Source organism: Sapajus apella, unplaced genomic scaffold, assembly GCF_009761245.1.
Source record: "Sapajus apella isolate SASKATOON/1434 unplaced genomic scaffold, GSC_monkey_1.0 scaffold8, whole genome shotgun sequence".
In the NCBI taxonomy this organism is placed as follows: domain Eukaryota; kingdom Metazoa; phylum Chordata; class Mammalia; order Primates; family Cebidae; genus Sapajus; species Sapajus apella.
Window position 1 is genome coordinate 2,626,923 of NW_022436948.1, and position 16,190 is coordinate 2,643,112.

The 16,190-nt window shown below is 47.8% G+C and overlaps 1 protein-coding gene across 1 annotated transcript in view; it reads right to left on the bottom strand.

The window, feature by feature from the left end:
- Window positions 1-16,190, bottom strand: part of AGPAT3 (1-acylglycerol-3-phosphate O-acyltransferase 3) — a 110,107-nt gene that overhangs the window by 76,642 nt on the left and 17,275 nt on the right. The window lies entirely within an intron of this gene.

The window sequence follows — 16,190 nt, forward strand, 5'->3', positions numbered from 1 at the left end:
CGCTCCCGCTCCTCCCCAAAGCCCCGCCAGCCTCCCGTGCGCTCCCGACCCTCCCCAAAGCCCCGCCAGCCTCCTGAGTGCTCTCACTCCTTCCAAAGCCCTGTCAGCCGCAGCCCTGGACCCCTCCAAAGCCCAGCCCAGCACCCCGCCAGCAGACCATTAGCCTGCCTGCCCCATAACCAGGAAAAAGCTCATCTTTGCTCCTTTGTGTTAAATTGCGGTGAAGTCCACGTAACATAAAATCTACCGTGTTTAGGTTTGTGGTTCAGGAGCGTTATGTACATTCCCACTGCTGTGCAGCCAGCAGCCCTGTCCATTTCCAGAACTTCATCTTCCCAAGCAGAGACACTGTCCCCATTAAACACTGACTCCTCACCCCCCACAGCCCCAGCACCCACCACCCCACTTTCTGTCTCTGTGAGTTCACCACTCTAGGGACCTCATCTAGTGGAATCATACACTATTTGTCCTTATGTGACTGGCTTATTTCACTCAGCATCATTTCCTCAAGCTTACCCACATGGTGGCAGGTGTCATCGTGTCATTCACATTTAAGGCTGGATAATATTCCACCATAGACACTGGGCTAACGTTTCTGTTGCCCAGCCACAAATCCATACTTTGTGTTGTTTTGAGATAGGATTTCGCTCTGTCACCCAGGCTGGAGTCACAGTGACACGATCACAGCTCACTGCAGCCTCAGTCTTCTGGGCTCAAGTGGTTCTCCCACTTCAGCCTCCCCAGCAGCTGGGACTACAGGTGTGTGCCACCATGCCCAGATAATTTTTTAAATTTTTTTGTAGAGATAGCATTTTGCTATGTTGCCTAGGTTGGTCTTGAGGATCCACCTGCCTCAGCCTCCCAAAGTGCTGGAACTACAGGTATGAGTCACCATCCCCGTCCAAATGCTAACGCGATGTCTGGAGGCAGGGCCATTGGTAGGGGACTAGGCCAAGAGGGAGGAGCCTCGAAAATGGGATTGCTGCCATGATGCGAAAAGACACAGCCAGCTGCTTCCTCTCTCTGTGCCACAGGAGGCCCAACCAGGAGGAGGCCCTCACCAGGCCTCAAACCTACAAGCACCTTGACCTCGGACTTCCAGCCTCCAGAACCGTGAGGAATGAATGCCTGCCACTTAAGTCAGCCAGTCAGCGTCAATCCTTTTCTATAGCAGCCCAAACTAACAAGGACAATGTATATGTCACCTGTTTTTCTTCTATTAATCTTACAGTTCTAGCATTCACATTCAGGTCTGTGATCCATTTTGAGTGAATGTTTAAACTCAGCATAAAGCAGGGTGAAGGGTCATTGTTTTTGCAGATATGTGTCCAGTGTTGCTTTCCGGATTTTAAAGGGATTCCTCCACTGTCTTCAGATTGTACTGTTCTGATCAGAATTGGGTTCTGATTTTTGTCTCTGTTCCCTTGTACAGTATGTGATAGCATTTGCCTCTGTCTACTTTTAGGATTCTCAGCAACTGGAATGATGGTGCATGCTGGGGTGAATTCCTTCGTGTTTCTTCTGTTTGAGATTTGTTGAGCTTCTTCGGAATGAGTTTGCATCAGATCTGGAAAAATTCTAGCCATTACTATCTTCAGGTATTCTCCACCACATGCGCCTCTTTTCCGGAAATCAGTTTCATATGTCACTCAGCTCGACATGGCCCCAGTGATGCTCTGCCCATTTTTTTTGTCTTTCTGTGTGTTTCTTTTGACAAAGTGCTGTGGCTTCAAGTCTACTGATCTTTCCTTCTGCAATGTCTAATCGACCATTAACCCCAATCAGTCTATTTTTCATTTCTAGAAGACTTATTTGGGTCTTTTTCTTTTTTCTTTTTGAGACAGTCTCACACTGTCACCCAGGCTGGAAGACAGCGGTATGATCACGGCTCACTGTCACCCAGGCTGGGATACAGCGGTATGATCACGGCTCACTGTCACCCAGGCTGGGATACAGCGGTATGATCACGGCTCACTGTCACCCAGGCTGGGATACAGCAGTATGATCACGGCTCACTGCAGCCTCGACCTTCCTGGGCTCAAGCCATCCTCCTACGTCAACCTCCTAAGTAGCTGAGACCACAGGTGTGCACCAACATGCCCAGTTAATTTTTGTATTTTTCTGTACAGATGGTGTGTCCAGGGTGGTCTTGAGCTCCTGAGCTCAAACAATCCTCCCACCTCAGCCTCACAACCTGCTGGGATTATAGGCATGAGCAATGATGCCCGGTTTTGGGTCTTTTGTTATATTTTCCATTTTGTCTTTATTTTTACCATATTTTCCCCAACACTGAACCCATGGACCATTGATTAATGTCACGTTAGCATCCTTGTCTGCTAGCTCTATCATCTGGGTATAGATCCATCTGAATCTGTTCCTTTCCTTTCCTTTTCTTTCCTTCTGATTTTTTTTAACAGAGTTTCACTCTGTTGCCTAGGCTAGAGTGCAGTGGTATAATCATAGTTCACTGCAGCCTTGAACTCCCAGGCTCAAGGGATCCTCCTGCCTCTGCCTTTGAGAAGCTGGAACTACAGGTGCACACCACTATGCCCAGCTAATTATTTTTAAAAACAAACAAAAAAACACATATCTTTCTAGAGACAGGGTCTCGCTATGTGGCCCAGGCTGGTCTTGAACTCCTGGGCTCAAGCGATCTTCCCGCCTCAGACTCCCAAAGTGAGGCATTGCAGGTAGGAGCTCCCATGTCTAGCCTGGATGTTTCTAAGCACTGATTTTTCTCCTCTTCTGGGTTTTCTGTATGGCCACCGCTTTTGCTTGGCTGCTGCGCACTGTAGACTGGGCACCGGATGCAGGGTTTGCTGCCATCCTACATTGCTTTTTCTGGGAGCAGTCAACCTAGAATCAGTTTGATTCTTTCGGGTCTCACTCGTAAGCTCTGTTTGGTGGGTCTTGAGCAGACCTCTGTAGGACTACCATGAGTGGTGAGTCCCTCCCTCTGGCCACTGAGCACACAGATTCACTCCACTCTGTGAACCCAGGGACTGTGCCACCCCTGCTCTCCCATGCCCCTTCCCTCACCGCGGCAGCATTCGCACACACACCTGTGGTCAGCACTCAGACAAAGGCTGGTGGACCTCTCCGCAGCTCTCCAGAGCAATTTCTTTATGGAACTCCCTCTTCTCCCATATTTTTCTCTGCACATTCCAGCCTTCCTGGGGCCCCTTCACTCCACAGTCTGTCTCCACCAGTTCCTGGTTCCCCTCCCTGCCCTGCGGCCAGAGACTCTGCAGGTGACAAGCGGGGCTGCCAAGGGCTCACTGCCACCATGCCCCGCTCCGGACGCCATCCACACTGCCTGCCATCAGTGTCCGAGCCTGTGGCTTCACACGCTTTTGCTTGGCCTTCTGGTTAATTCAGGTAGGCTGTGAAATGTGGTCTGTATCTTCCATCATGGCTAGAATTGGAAGCTGGAATCTTGCACCTTAAATTCAAGTTCTCACTTGTCCAGAATGGGCTTCCCCAGCGGACCTAGCAGGAGTTTCCTCTCCAAGACACACTGGCCTACGTCTAAAGTGGAACCTGGGCTGCGGAGGGGCCTGACTGGCAAAGCCAGTTCGATAGCCATCTCTTGAGAAGGACAAAAGCTTTGCCTTTTTCTTTCTACTTCCAGATCATTTACGTACTCTCAATGAAGGGATCGTACTCAAAGAACATTTTCGATGTCAGAATGCAACAGCAGGACGATTTGCCTGGCCACGTTAAACTAGAAGGCAAGCCTGCAACTAATCAGAAAAAGGAGAAGGCAGTGCTGGAAGAGCAGCCTGTGTGCCAATAACACCTGAGACACTCTCCTCTCAGTTCATCGCCTCTTCCCAGCGTCTTCAGCAAGGTCAAGGGGACCCCGGCACTGGGTTGCAAATTGCCACCACTCCCAGTCACAGCTTCTCCCAAGCTCCTCTCAACACCCAACAGAGCCCGGGGCCTAGGCAGCCGCTGGGCACATGAGGTGATGCCCAGGAAGCCTCCCGGGGGAACAGTGATTCTTAGCGGTGGGAGCAGATGGGAAGGGGTACTCTGAATAGCGCGGGAAGATGAGAGCCAGAACCACAGCGCTGCTGCTGCCCACTGCTGCCAGCCCACAGAGGCATAGGCGGCAGGGTGCCCTCCTCCATCTGCCAGCCCTTCCCAAGGCACTCAGTAAGTGCAAGGACGTCCCAGAAGGGGGTTCCGTCACAAGCCACTCAGACTTCTAAGAGACCTTTAAAGGCCCTGGATGCATGGCCCGGGCCAGATCTGTGATTTACAAACATCTTCTCCCATCCTGTGGTCTCCTTTCACTTTCTTGATGGTGTCCTTTGAAGCACAAAAGTTTTTCATTTTGATCTTAGAAGCAACCTGAGAAAAAAGGGAGATTACCTTCAAAGCAGAGACAGCCTGACAAAGGTTTCTTGATGCGCAAAGATGCTGACGCCAAGCGAAGCTGACAGTCGAGTGCAGAGAGAAGCCGCTCCCACCGAGGGTTCTGCAGCCAGCACCCACGTCCCCCAAGGAGCAGGGAAAACGGGCACTCCTGGACAAACAAAAAAGGGGTGGCCTCGCCACAGTACACTCTGACTCAAGGAATTGCTCATGTACATGCACTTCAAGGAGAAAAGGTGACCCCAGATGGGAAGTCTGAGACGCAACACACAAAGGCAAAGAGGGCGGCAAGTGTGTGCAAATCTAACACGAAATGTAATCATCCGGGCCGGGCACAGCGGCTCATGCCTGTAATCCAAGTGCTTTGGGAGGCGAAGGCAGGAGGATCACTCGAGTTCAGGAGTTTGAGACCAGCATAGACAACATGACAAAGCCCTGTCTCTCCAAAAAAAAAAAAAAAAAAAAAAAAAAAAAGTAATAATCCAGCAATGTCTTATGATATTCAAAAGTAAAAAAGAATTTAAATACACAGGCCGGGCAAGGTGGCTCATGCCTGTAATCCCAGCACTTTGCGAGGCCAACGCGGGCTGATCACCTGAGGTCAGGAGTTCAAGACCAGCCCGGCCAACATGGTAAAACCCTGTCTCTACTAAAAATACAAAAATTAGCCGGGCATGATGGTGGGTGCCCGTAATCCCAGCTACTCGGAGGCTGAGGCAGGAGAACTGCTTGAACCCAGGAGGCAGGGGTTGCAGTGAGCCAAGATCCCACCACTACACTCCAGCCTGGGCGACAGAACAAGACTCTTTCTTGGGAATAAAAAAAGGAATGTAAGCACACAGCCTATTAGTTGTAACGGGCATTAACAAAGGCAAGGAGGCCTGCAGGTCCTTAGATATTCCCAAGTGTGAAAGGACAGGTTAATGTAGATTTGTTTAATGAGAATGTTTTGCGGCGGAAACCAATCAAAGAACGGAGAGTCCGTAACATCCAAACCGGTGCCGCGCAGAAAATGAAAGCATCAATAGTTGGCTCAAAAAAGAGCAAGCAAGGAGAAGGAAAGGAAGCAGTCAGCACAGACCAAGAAATCGGCAAAATGGGAGACAGTATATTTAAATGCAAATACCTGTACCTACATTTAAAGTAAACCAAATAAATAATCCAGTTAAATTTTTTTAGTTGTCAGACTTAAAAAAAAGGACTATCAAACTTCAATTTAAAAAAAGCCTCCAATCGTACACTGTCTACAAGAGACACATTTAAGACTTAAAGATACAGAAAAGTTAAAAGAATAAAAGAGACATACAAAGCACACAGTAAACAAAAAGCAGCTGGTGCCATTATATTAATTTCAGACAAAGTCTGAAAGGCAGAAAGCATCGGAAAGGTAAGATCATTTCATAGTCACAGTCACGTCATTCATAAGGAAGATATACAATGGTAAGCCTGCGTCACGTAACAACACAGCTCTCAAGTATATAAAGCAAAACTTGATACAACGGCAAGAAGAAACAGGCAAACCCACAATGTTAAAGCATCTCTAGACAAGACATAAACAAATGGGTGTGACTGTGAACCAATAAAACTTTATAAAAGCAGGTAGCTAGCCAGACTTAGCCTATGGGCTGTAACTTGCTGACCCTTGGTATGGAACAAGGGTCCATACCAATGTAAGCTTGTATATATACACAAGCTTATATTAACAAACTTGAGTCAATGAATCTACATATAATGCTGTCCCTAACACTACAGAATAGAATCTTTTCAAAGACACACAGAACGTTTTAAAATTTGGCAATGTGCTGGACCATAACGCAAGGCCTAACAAGTTTCAGAAGACACAGGTCAGGCAGAACAGATTCCTTCACCCCAAGACACTTGAACGAGGGGAAAAAATAACAAAAAGTTACCTGCAAAAATCCTCATATGTTCAGAAATTCACAACAGTTATCATGGCCGGGCGTAGTGGCTCATGTCTGTAATCCCAGCACTTTGGGAGGCCAAGGCAGGAGGATCACCTGAGCTCAGGAGTTTACCAGCCTGACCAGCATGGTGAAACCCCATCTCTACTAAAAATACAAACATTAGGCCGGGCACGGTGGCTCATGCCTGTCATCCCAGCACTTTGGGAGGCCAAGGCGGGTGGATCACCTAAGGTCAGGAGCTCGAGACCAGCCTGGTCAACATGGTGAAACCCCGCCTTTATTGAAAATACAAAAAATTAGCCAGGCATGGTGGCGGGTACCCATAATCCCCGCTACTTGGGAAGCTGAGGCAGGAGAATCACTCAAACCCAGCAGGTGGAGGTCGCAGTGAGCCGAGATTATGCCATTGCACTCCAGCCTGGGCAACAGAGAGAGACTCCAACTCAAAAAAAAAAAAAAAAAAAAAAAAAAAATTAGCCAGTGTGGTGGTGGGCACCCGTAATTCCAGCTACTTGGGAGGCTGAGGCAAGAGAATCACCTGAACCTAGGAGGCAGAGGTTGCAGTGAGCCACGATCGTACCACTTCATTCCAGCCTGGGTGACAGGCACCGTCTCAAAAACAAAAAAAAAAAAAGGGGGGGGGGATAAAAGTTTAAAAAATTAAAAAAACCAACTTAAGAAAGAAGACCTGCAAAAAAGTAAAATAAAAATTCATATCACGACATACAGGCAGCAGACACCGTCCCTAAGGTGAACGGCCACCTTAAGTGTGGACGGCATTAGAACATATTAAAATGCTGAAAACAGGCCAGGCGTGGTAGCTCACACCTGTAATCCTAGCACTTTGGGAGGCCAAGATGGGTGGATTGCCTGAGCTAAGGAGTTGGAGACCAGCCTGGGCAACATGGCGAAACCCTGCCTCTACTAAAAAAAAAACAAAAAATTAGCTGGGTGTGGTGGCATGCACCTGTAATCCCAGCTGTATTGGAGGCTGAAGCAGGAGAATCACTTGAACCCAGGAGCCGGAGGTTGCAGTTAGCCAAGATCGTGCCACTACACTCCAGACTGGGGGATAGAGCAGGGCTCCCTCTCAAAAAAAAATAAATAAATAATAAAATAAAATGCTGAAAACAAATGACACAAATATATCTCAAAAAATTAGGAAAGGAAATTTAGAAGAAAGAACAAAACAATCAAAAACTCAGAATAGAAAACATACAAAAAGCCACAAAGTTGGTTCTTTGAAAGGATCAATAAAATCAAAAGAGTTTTATCAAGAGCGTTCATGACAAAAAGAGAGGAGGCGCGAATCAGGTCAGGAGAGAAAGGGGGACAGAGTTCAGTGCTGCAGGGCTTTTAAAATCAGAGGCTACGGATGCCTCTTTATAGCAATGAACTTAAATGGACAAATTCCCAAGAACGATAACGGACAAAAATATCCTCAAGAATAAATCGGGGGTGGAGAGGAAGAGGGATTGATTAGTGGGTACAGATACCCACTTAAGAAAGAAGACCTGCAAATAAGACCCGGTGTTTATAGATGGGCACGATGACGATAGTTTACAAGAATCTATTATCTATTTCAAAATAGATGGTAGAAAAGAATTTCAATGCTTTTAGCTTAAAGACAAGACAAATCCTTAAGGTGAGAGATATGGCAATTTACACCAATTTGACCTTTACAAATTATGTAAATATATTAAATTATCACACATATCTCCTCAAAATGACTGAGTCATACAGTGTGTGAACTGTATCTCTGCAAAGCTGTTACAAAAAAAAAAAAAATTAGAAAACCATAATCATCACAAAACCGAAGCAGAAGTCAAACATCCACCACCAAAAAAAACCATCATTCTAAGTTCAGAATGGTTTCACCAGTGAGATCCAACATTCACGGTGTAAGGATTCCAATCGTGCATAAACTCTTTTAGAGAAGTGAAAGAAATAAAGAAAGAAAGAAAAAAGAAAGAAAGAAAGAAAGAAAGAAAGACAGACAGACAGACAGGGCGGGGTGGGGCACACTCGGGCACACCTGGCCCCTGTCCAGTGCATTTTGAAGCTAGTATTATCTTTTTGCCAAAACCTGACAAGAACAGGATGCAAAGGGTTAATTGCAGTCTCACGAGCACCAATGCCAGAAGCCAGAGGAAGTTTGTTCAATGCACTTCCAGATACTGAGTTTCTGCAGCGTGAAGGCTCGTGGCAGCCCTGAATCCAGCAAGCCTATCGGCGGCATTTTTCCAACAGCAAGTGCTCACTTCTGCCTCGGTGTCACATGTTGCTAATTTTTATAGTCGTTCAAACTTTTTCATGATTATTATATTCGTCACGGTGATCTGTGATCAGGGATCTTCGATATTTCTGTTGTAACTGTTTTCAGTGCTATGAACTGTGCGCACATCAGAGGTGGAGCCGAATGGATAAATGTCGTTTATGTTCTGAACTGCTCTGCTGAGTGGCCATTCCCATCTCTCTCCCTCTGCTCCAGCCTCCCCATTCCCAGTCACGCTGCAGTGCTGAAATGAGGCCACTTAATAACCCTCTGATGGCCTGTAGGTGTTCAAGTAACAGGAAGAGTCGCACGGCTCTCACTTTACATCAAAAGCTGGAAGTGACTAAGCCGGGTGAGGAAGGTGTCCTGAGAGCCGAGACAGGCCGAGAGCTGGGCCTCTGGTGCCGGGCAGTTGGCCAAGTGATGAATGCAAAGAAAACGTTCTTGGAGGAAATTAAGTGCTGCTCAAGGAAACACACGAATGATGAGAAAATGAAATAGCCTTAAAAGTTTGAGTGGTCTGGAAATAACACCAAACCAGCCTTGACATTCCCTTAAACCAAAGCCTAGTGCGCCTAGGAAGGCCCTAACTCTCGTCAATGCCACGAAGGTTGAGCGAGGCGAGGCAGCTGCAGAAGAAAGGGTAGCAGAGGTTGGCTCATGAGGTTTAAGAAAGAAGCCATCTTCATCACATAGAAGCGCAGGGTGAAGCAGCAGGTCATCTGAGGATGCAGCTAAAATCAATGAGGAAGGGGACTGCCCTCAACAGATTTTCTTTTTCTTTTGAGACAGGGTCTCACTCTGCTTGCCAGGCTGGAGTGCAGTGGCATGATCTCAGCTCGCTGCCATCGCTGCCTCCCAGGCTCAAGCAATCCTCCTAAGTCAGCCTCCCAGGTGGCTGACATGACAGCACGCCAGGCCTGGCTGATTTGGGGGCGGGGGGTTGTAGAGTCGGGGTTTTGTCATGTTGCTCAGGTTGGTCTTCACTTGAACTTCTGGACTCAAGCAATATGCTCACCTCAAGCCACCTGAAGTGATGTGATTACAGGCAGAGCCACCAGGACAACAGACTTTTTATGCAGACGAAACAGCCTGATATTGGAAAAAGATGCCGCCTAGGACTTTCACAGCTAGAGAAAAGCCAATGTCTGGCTTCAAAGCTTCAAGGGACAGGCTGATTTCCTCGTTCGGGGCTAATGCAGCTGGTGATTTTAAGTTGAAGCCCATGCTCACTTCCCATTCTGAAAATCCCAGGGTCCTTAAGAATGATGCTACCCGTGCTCTAGACATGCAACAACAAAGCCAGGATGACAGCACAACTGTTTTACAGCATGGTTTACCGAATATTTTAAACTTACTGTTGAGACCTACTGCTCCGGAAAAAAAAAAAAAAGATTCCTTTCAAAAAATTACTGATCATTGCCACTGCACCTGGTCACCCGAGAGGCCTGGGGAAGATGCACCGGGAAAGGAATGTTGCTTTGGTAACACAACATCCACTCTGCAGCCCATGGATCAAGGAGTCATTTCTTTTTTTTTTTTTTTTTCTTTTTTGAGACAAGGTTTTGCTCTTGTCACCAGGCTGGAGTGCAATGGCATGATCTCGGCTAACTGCAAACCCCGCCTCCCGGGTTCAAGCAATTGTCCTGCCTCAGTCTCCCAAGTAGCTGGGATTACAGATGCGCGCCACCACACCTGGCTCATTTTTGTATTTTTAGTAGAGATGTGATTTCATCATATTAGCCAGGCTGGTCTTTAACTCCTGACCTCAGGTGATTCACCTGCCTTGGCCTCCCAAAGTGTTGAGATTACAGGCGTGAGCCACCATTCCTGGCTGTGGAGTAATTTCTGTTGCCAAGTCGTATTACTTAAGAAATACATTTTGGCCGGGCGCGGTGGCTCACACCTGTAATCCCAGAACTTTGGGAGGCTGAGGCGGGTGGATCACGAGGTCAAGAGATTGAGACCATCCTGGTCAACATGGTGAAACCCCATCTCTACTAAAACTACAAAAAATTAGCTGGGCATGGTGGCACGTGCCTGTAATCCCAGCTACTCAGGAGGCTGAGGCAGAAGAATTGCCTGAACCCAGGAGGCAGAGGTTGCGGTGAGCCAAGATTGCACCATTGCACTCCAGCCTGGGTAACAAGAGCGAAACTCCGTCTCAAAAAAAAAAAAAAAAAAAAAAAGAAATACATTTTGTAGGAATATTGCTGCCATGAACAGTGATTCCTCTGATGGATCTGGGCAATGTAAACTGAAAACCTTCTCAAAGGAGTCACCATTCTAGACGCCATTAGGAAGATGCATGATTCATGGAGGGGGTCAAAATATCAACATTAATGGGAGTTTAGAAGAAGCTGATTCCAAGCCACATGGATGTCTTTGAGGAGTTCAAGACTTCCGTGGAAGAAGTCACTGCAGATGTGGTGGACACAGCAAGAGAGCTAGGATTATTAGTGGACCTGAAGATGTGACTGAGTTATTGCCACCTCATGGTCAAACTTGAATGGTGAGGAGTTGCTTCTTGGGGATGAGCAGAGCAAATGGCTTCTTAAGATAACCTACTCCTAGTGGAGATGCTGTGAACATTGTGGGAAGAACAAAGATTCAGAATCTTCCATGACCGGGGTTGATAAAACAGCTGCAGGGTTTGAGAGGAGGGACTCCAATTTGGAAAGAAGTTCTACTGTGGGTAAAATGCCACCAAACAGCCTCACATGCCACAGAGAAAACGTGTGAAAAGCAGTCCATCCCGTGGGAAGCTGCATTGCTGCCTGCATTCGTCTGCTCTCGCACTGCTACTGATAAATACCTGGCTAGCCAGGCACCGTGGCTCACGCCTGCAATCCCAGTACTTTGGGAGGCTGAGGCAGGAGGATCATCCAGGTTAGGAGTTTGAGACTGGCCTGGCCAACATGACAAAACCCTGACTCTACTAAAAAATACAAAAATTAGCCAGGCATGATGTAATCCCAGCTACTGGGGAGGCTGAGGCAGGAGAATCACTTGAACCTGGGAGGTAGAGGTTGTGGTGAGCCAAGATTGTGCCACTGCACTCCAGTCTGGGCAAAGAGTGAGACTCAGTCTCAAAAAAAAAAAAAGAAAAAAAATATATCTGGCTGGGCACGATGGGGGAAAAAAATACTGGGCTGGGCACAGTGACTCACACCTGTAATTCCAGCAGTTTGGGAGGTTGAGGTGGGCAAATGGCTTGAGCCTAGGAGTTTAAGTTCAGCTTCGGCAGGATGATTGAAACCCCAGCACTACAAAAAAATACTTAGCCAGCGTGGTGCCCCATACCTGCGGTCTCAGCTACTTGGGAGGCTGAGGTGGGAGGACCACTTGAGCCCACGAGGTCAAGGCTACAGTGAGCAGAGATCACACCACTGCACTCAGCCTGGGCAATAGAGCAAGACTCTGCCTATAAAAAAAAAAAATTTTGAGACTGGGTAATTTATAAAGAAAAGGGGTTTCATTGGCTCCCAATTCTACATGCTGTTTCAGAAGCACGGCAGCATCTGCTCGGCTTCTGGGAATGCCTCAGGAAGTCAACATCAGGACGGAAGTCAGAGCGGGAAGCAGATACTTCTCACAGGCCGGGGCAGAAGGAAGACAGGGCGGGGAGGGCTGCTCCCTTTAAACAAGCAGAGCTCATGGCAGCTGTGTCACAGGAGCCCTAGGAGGGGGGCGTTAAACTATGAGAACCCACCTCCACGATCCTATCCATGCCAGGCCCCACCTCCAACACCAGGGACTTCAATTCAACTCAGATTCCAACAGGGACACAGACCCAAACGTCCTATTTAGGAAATTGCAACGACCACCCCATTTTCACCAGCCACCACCCCGAGTGGTCAGTAGCCGTCCACATCAAGGCAGACCGTCTACCAGCAAAAAGCTGAAGGCTCAGATGAGCGTGAGCATTTTTTAGCAATCAAGTATTTTTAATGAAGGCATGCACATTTTCTGAGACATAATGCTACTGCACACTTAGCAGACTACATACAGTGTAGCACCAACGTCACTTCTGACAAGATCGGACGCGTCCAGAATGGTTCGGCCGTAGATGCACAAATGTACCTTCTGTAGGCACTGGGAAGCCGAAACACGCGTGTGCCTCACTTTACTGTGACACTTGTTTTACTGCCAAGGTCTGGAACGGGACCCACAATGTCACCAAGGTGTGCCTGCATTAGTTGTCTAACCTAGTAATTTATGAAAAGGTCACGGCTGAATTGGGTTTATTCCAGGAATGCAGGGACATTTTAACATTATATTAACAAATCAAAAAGGGAAAGCCACATGATCACAGGAATTGGCAAAATCCAATCTTGACTGTGATTAAAAACACAAATCAGGACATCCTGGCAGGGCTGGGCGCGTAATCCTAGCACTTGGGGAGGCCACGGCAGCAGGCGGATCACAGGTCAGGAGTTCAAAACCAGCCTGGTCAAAATAGTGAAACCCCCTCCACTAAAAATACAAAAAATTAGCTGGGCACGGTGGCGAGTGCCTGTAATCCCAGCTACTCAGGAGGCTGAGGCAAGAGAATCGCTTGAACCAGGAGGCAGAGGTTGCAGTGAGCCAAGATTACACCACTGCCCTCCAGCCTGAGCAGCAAGAGCAAAACTCCACCTCAAAAATAAAATAAAATAAAACCATGATGTTTTCTCCAACTTTTTAAATGAAAAGTCTATACAGAGAAGTTGAAATAATAGTACAAGAAAAACGTGTATATGGGCTGGGCATGGTGGCTCACACCTGTCACCCCAGCACTTTGGGAGGCCAAGGCAGAAGTTCACTTGAGCTCCGGCGTTCAAGACCAGCCTGGCCAACATGGTGAAACCTCATCTCTAAAAATACAAAAGTCAGCTCGGCGAGGTGGTGTGCACCTACAGTCCCAGCTACTTGGGAGGCTGAGGCAGGATGATCACTTGAGCCTAGGAGGTGGAGGTTGCCGTGAGCTGAGCCACTGCACTCCAGCCTGGTGACAGAGCAAGACTCTGTCTCTAAATAAAAAAATAAATAAACTCTGTATACAACTACCTATATTAGAATTAACATTTGAGGGGGGTGCAGTGGCTCACACCTCTAATCTCAGCACTTTGGGAGGCTGAGGCAGAAGAAACACTTAAGGCCAGGAGTACAAGACCAGCCTGGGCAACAAAGGGAGACCCCGTCTCTATAAAAAATCTTTTAAAAATGGGGCCAGGCATGGTCACTCACGCCTGTAATCCCAGCAATTTGGGAGGCTGAGGTGGGTGAATCACCTGAGGTCGGGAGTTCGAGACCAGCCTGGCTAACATGGAGAAACCTCGTCTCTACTAAAAATACAAAAAAAATTAGCTGGGCGTGGTGGCGCATGCATGTAATCCTACCTACCCAGGAGACTGAGCCAGGAGAATTGCTTGAACCCGGGAGGTGGAGGTTGCGGTGAACCAAGATCACGCCACTGCACTCCAGCCTGGGCGACAAGAGTGAAACTCCCAACTAATAACACTTAGTTGGGAGGCCCAGACGGGCAGATCATGAGGTCAGGAGTTTAAGACCAGCCTGACCAACATAGTGAAATCCCGTCTCTACAAAAAATACAAAAATTAGCCAAGTGTGGTGGCGTCTGCCTGTAATCTCAGCTACTCAGTAGGCTGAGGCAGGATAATCACTTGAACCCAGGAAGCAGAGGTTGTAGTGAGCTGAGATCGCGCCACTGCACTGCAGCCTGGGTGACAGGGCAAGATTCTATCTCAAAGAAAAGAAGAAAAAAAAAAGAAAAAGAAAATTAACAGTTAGTCCCTAATACCATCTATTAGTCAATCTATATTCAAATTTCTCCAACAGTCCCAGAAACACTTATACAGTTGGTTTTTCAACACTGACTCTAATCCAGGTTCCCAGGCTGCATTTGGTTATTTCTTTGGGGTCTTTTCATCTAGAACAGAAGCAGGCGACTGCTTCAGGCGGGAAGATGGTGAATATTTCAGGCTCGGGGAGGTTGCAGCTCAGCAGCAGCCACAGGTATCCAGAAGGCAATGGAGGGACAGCCAGGACAACACATCTACAAGAACAGAGAAGGGGCTGGGCCCTGACCTGCTTCATGGGGCTGCTTTGGAGTGGCCGCGTTTAACCAGTTCCTGCACTCTGAAATTTCCAGAGAACTGCCATTGGTGGGAATGTGAGTTAGCACAACCATTACGGAGAGCAGTTTGGAGGTTCTTCAGAAAACTAAAACTAGAGGCGCCATGTGACCCAGCTGTCTAACTCTTAGGTATTTACCCAAAAGGAGATCCGTGCATCAGAGATGCCTGCACCCCCAGGTTTGCTTAGCACTGTTCACAAGAAAGACTTGGAGGCAACCCTACCTGTCCATCAAGAGGTGGCTGAATAAAGAAAATGTGGTTCTTATGCACAATGGAGGACTATTCAGCCAGAAAAAAGAATGAGATTCTGTCATTTGCAACAACACGGATGGAAGTGGAGCTGATTCTATTAAGTGAAATAGGCCAGGCACAGAAAGACAGGTGTAACATGCTCCCACTTATCTGTGGGGTCTAACAATCAAACAACTGAACTCACAGAGACAGAGGGGAGATGGCTGGGAAGGGTAGTGGGGGTAGAGAGAGGTTAATGGGTACAAAAATTAGTTAGAAAAAATGAATAAGATGTAGCATTTGGCCAGGTGTGATGGCTCATGCCTGCAATCCCAGCACTTTGGGAGGCCGAGGAGGGTGGATCACTTGAGGTCAGGAGTTCGAGACCAGTCTGACCAACACGGTAAAACCCCACCTGTACTAAAATACAAAAATTAGCCAGGCGTGGTGGTGGGCGCCTGTAATCTCAGCTACTTGGGAGGCTGAGACAGGAGAACCACTTGAACTCGAGAGACAGAGGCTAGAGTGAGCTGAGATGGCACCACTGCACTCCAGCCTGGGCAACTGAGTGAGACTCTGTCTCAAAAAAAAAAAAAAAAAAAAAGGAGAAACTGGCAATCCTAAGTAGAGAAAAAAATTGTAATTGAAAGTTATTTATTCAAGAACCGGAGACCCATTAGGAACACAGGAAGCAGAGAGGCGAGTCTCTGTATCTGCACCAATTACACAAAAGCAGCTGCGCAGGGAGCCAGTCTGACCCAGACCCAGGCCTCCTGTGTTCGGGCCCCCTGGCTCCAGGCTAGCTGAGGGAGGTGGGGATGCTATTCGAGGTCTAGCCACAGGATCAGGAGAGAAGCCGGGCAGTATAGACAGGTGAGGATCCAGGTTCCCTGCCTTGCTCAGCACCGTGCGTCCCTGTACTGAAGCACATCTTTAGTAAAACCAGTGCTTCCCTTAGAGATGCCGCAAGGCATTAAGTATGACACTTCTCACAAAAAACAAAGCCATCACTGCTAACTCCAATCTATCTCAGGTGAGGGGGGAGAAGGGAGAGAGCAGGGAAAGGAGACAACCAGGCAAGCAGCAGTCCAACCTGTGCAATGCTGACCCGGCTCACCCCACAACACCCAAGGGCAGACCCACAGAGAGCCCCTCTGTGCACCCAGCACCAGGGCACCCAGCACCCAGTACCCGGCCACCAGCATCCAGCACCAAGCCACCCCAGCGTCCAGTGTCAGG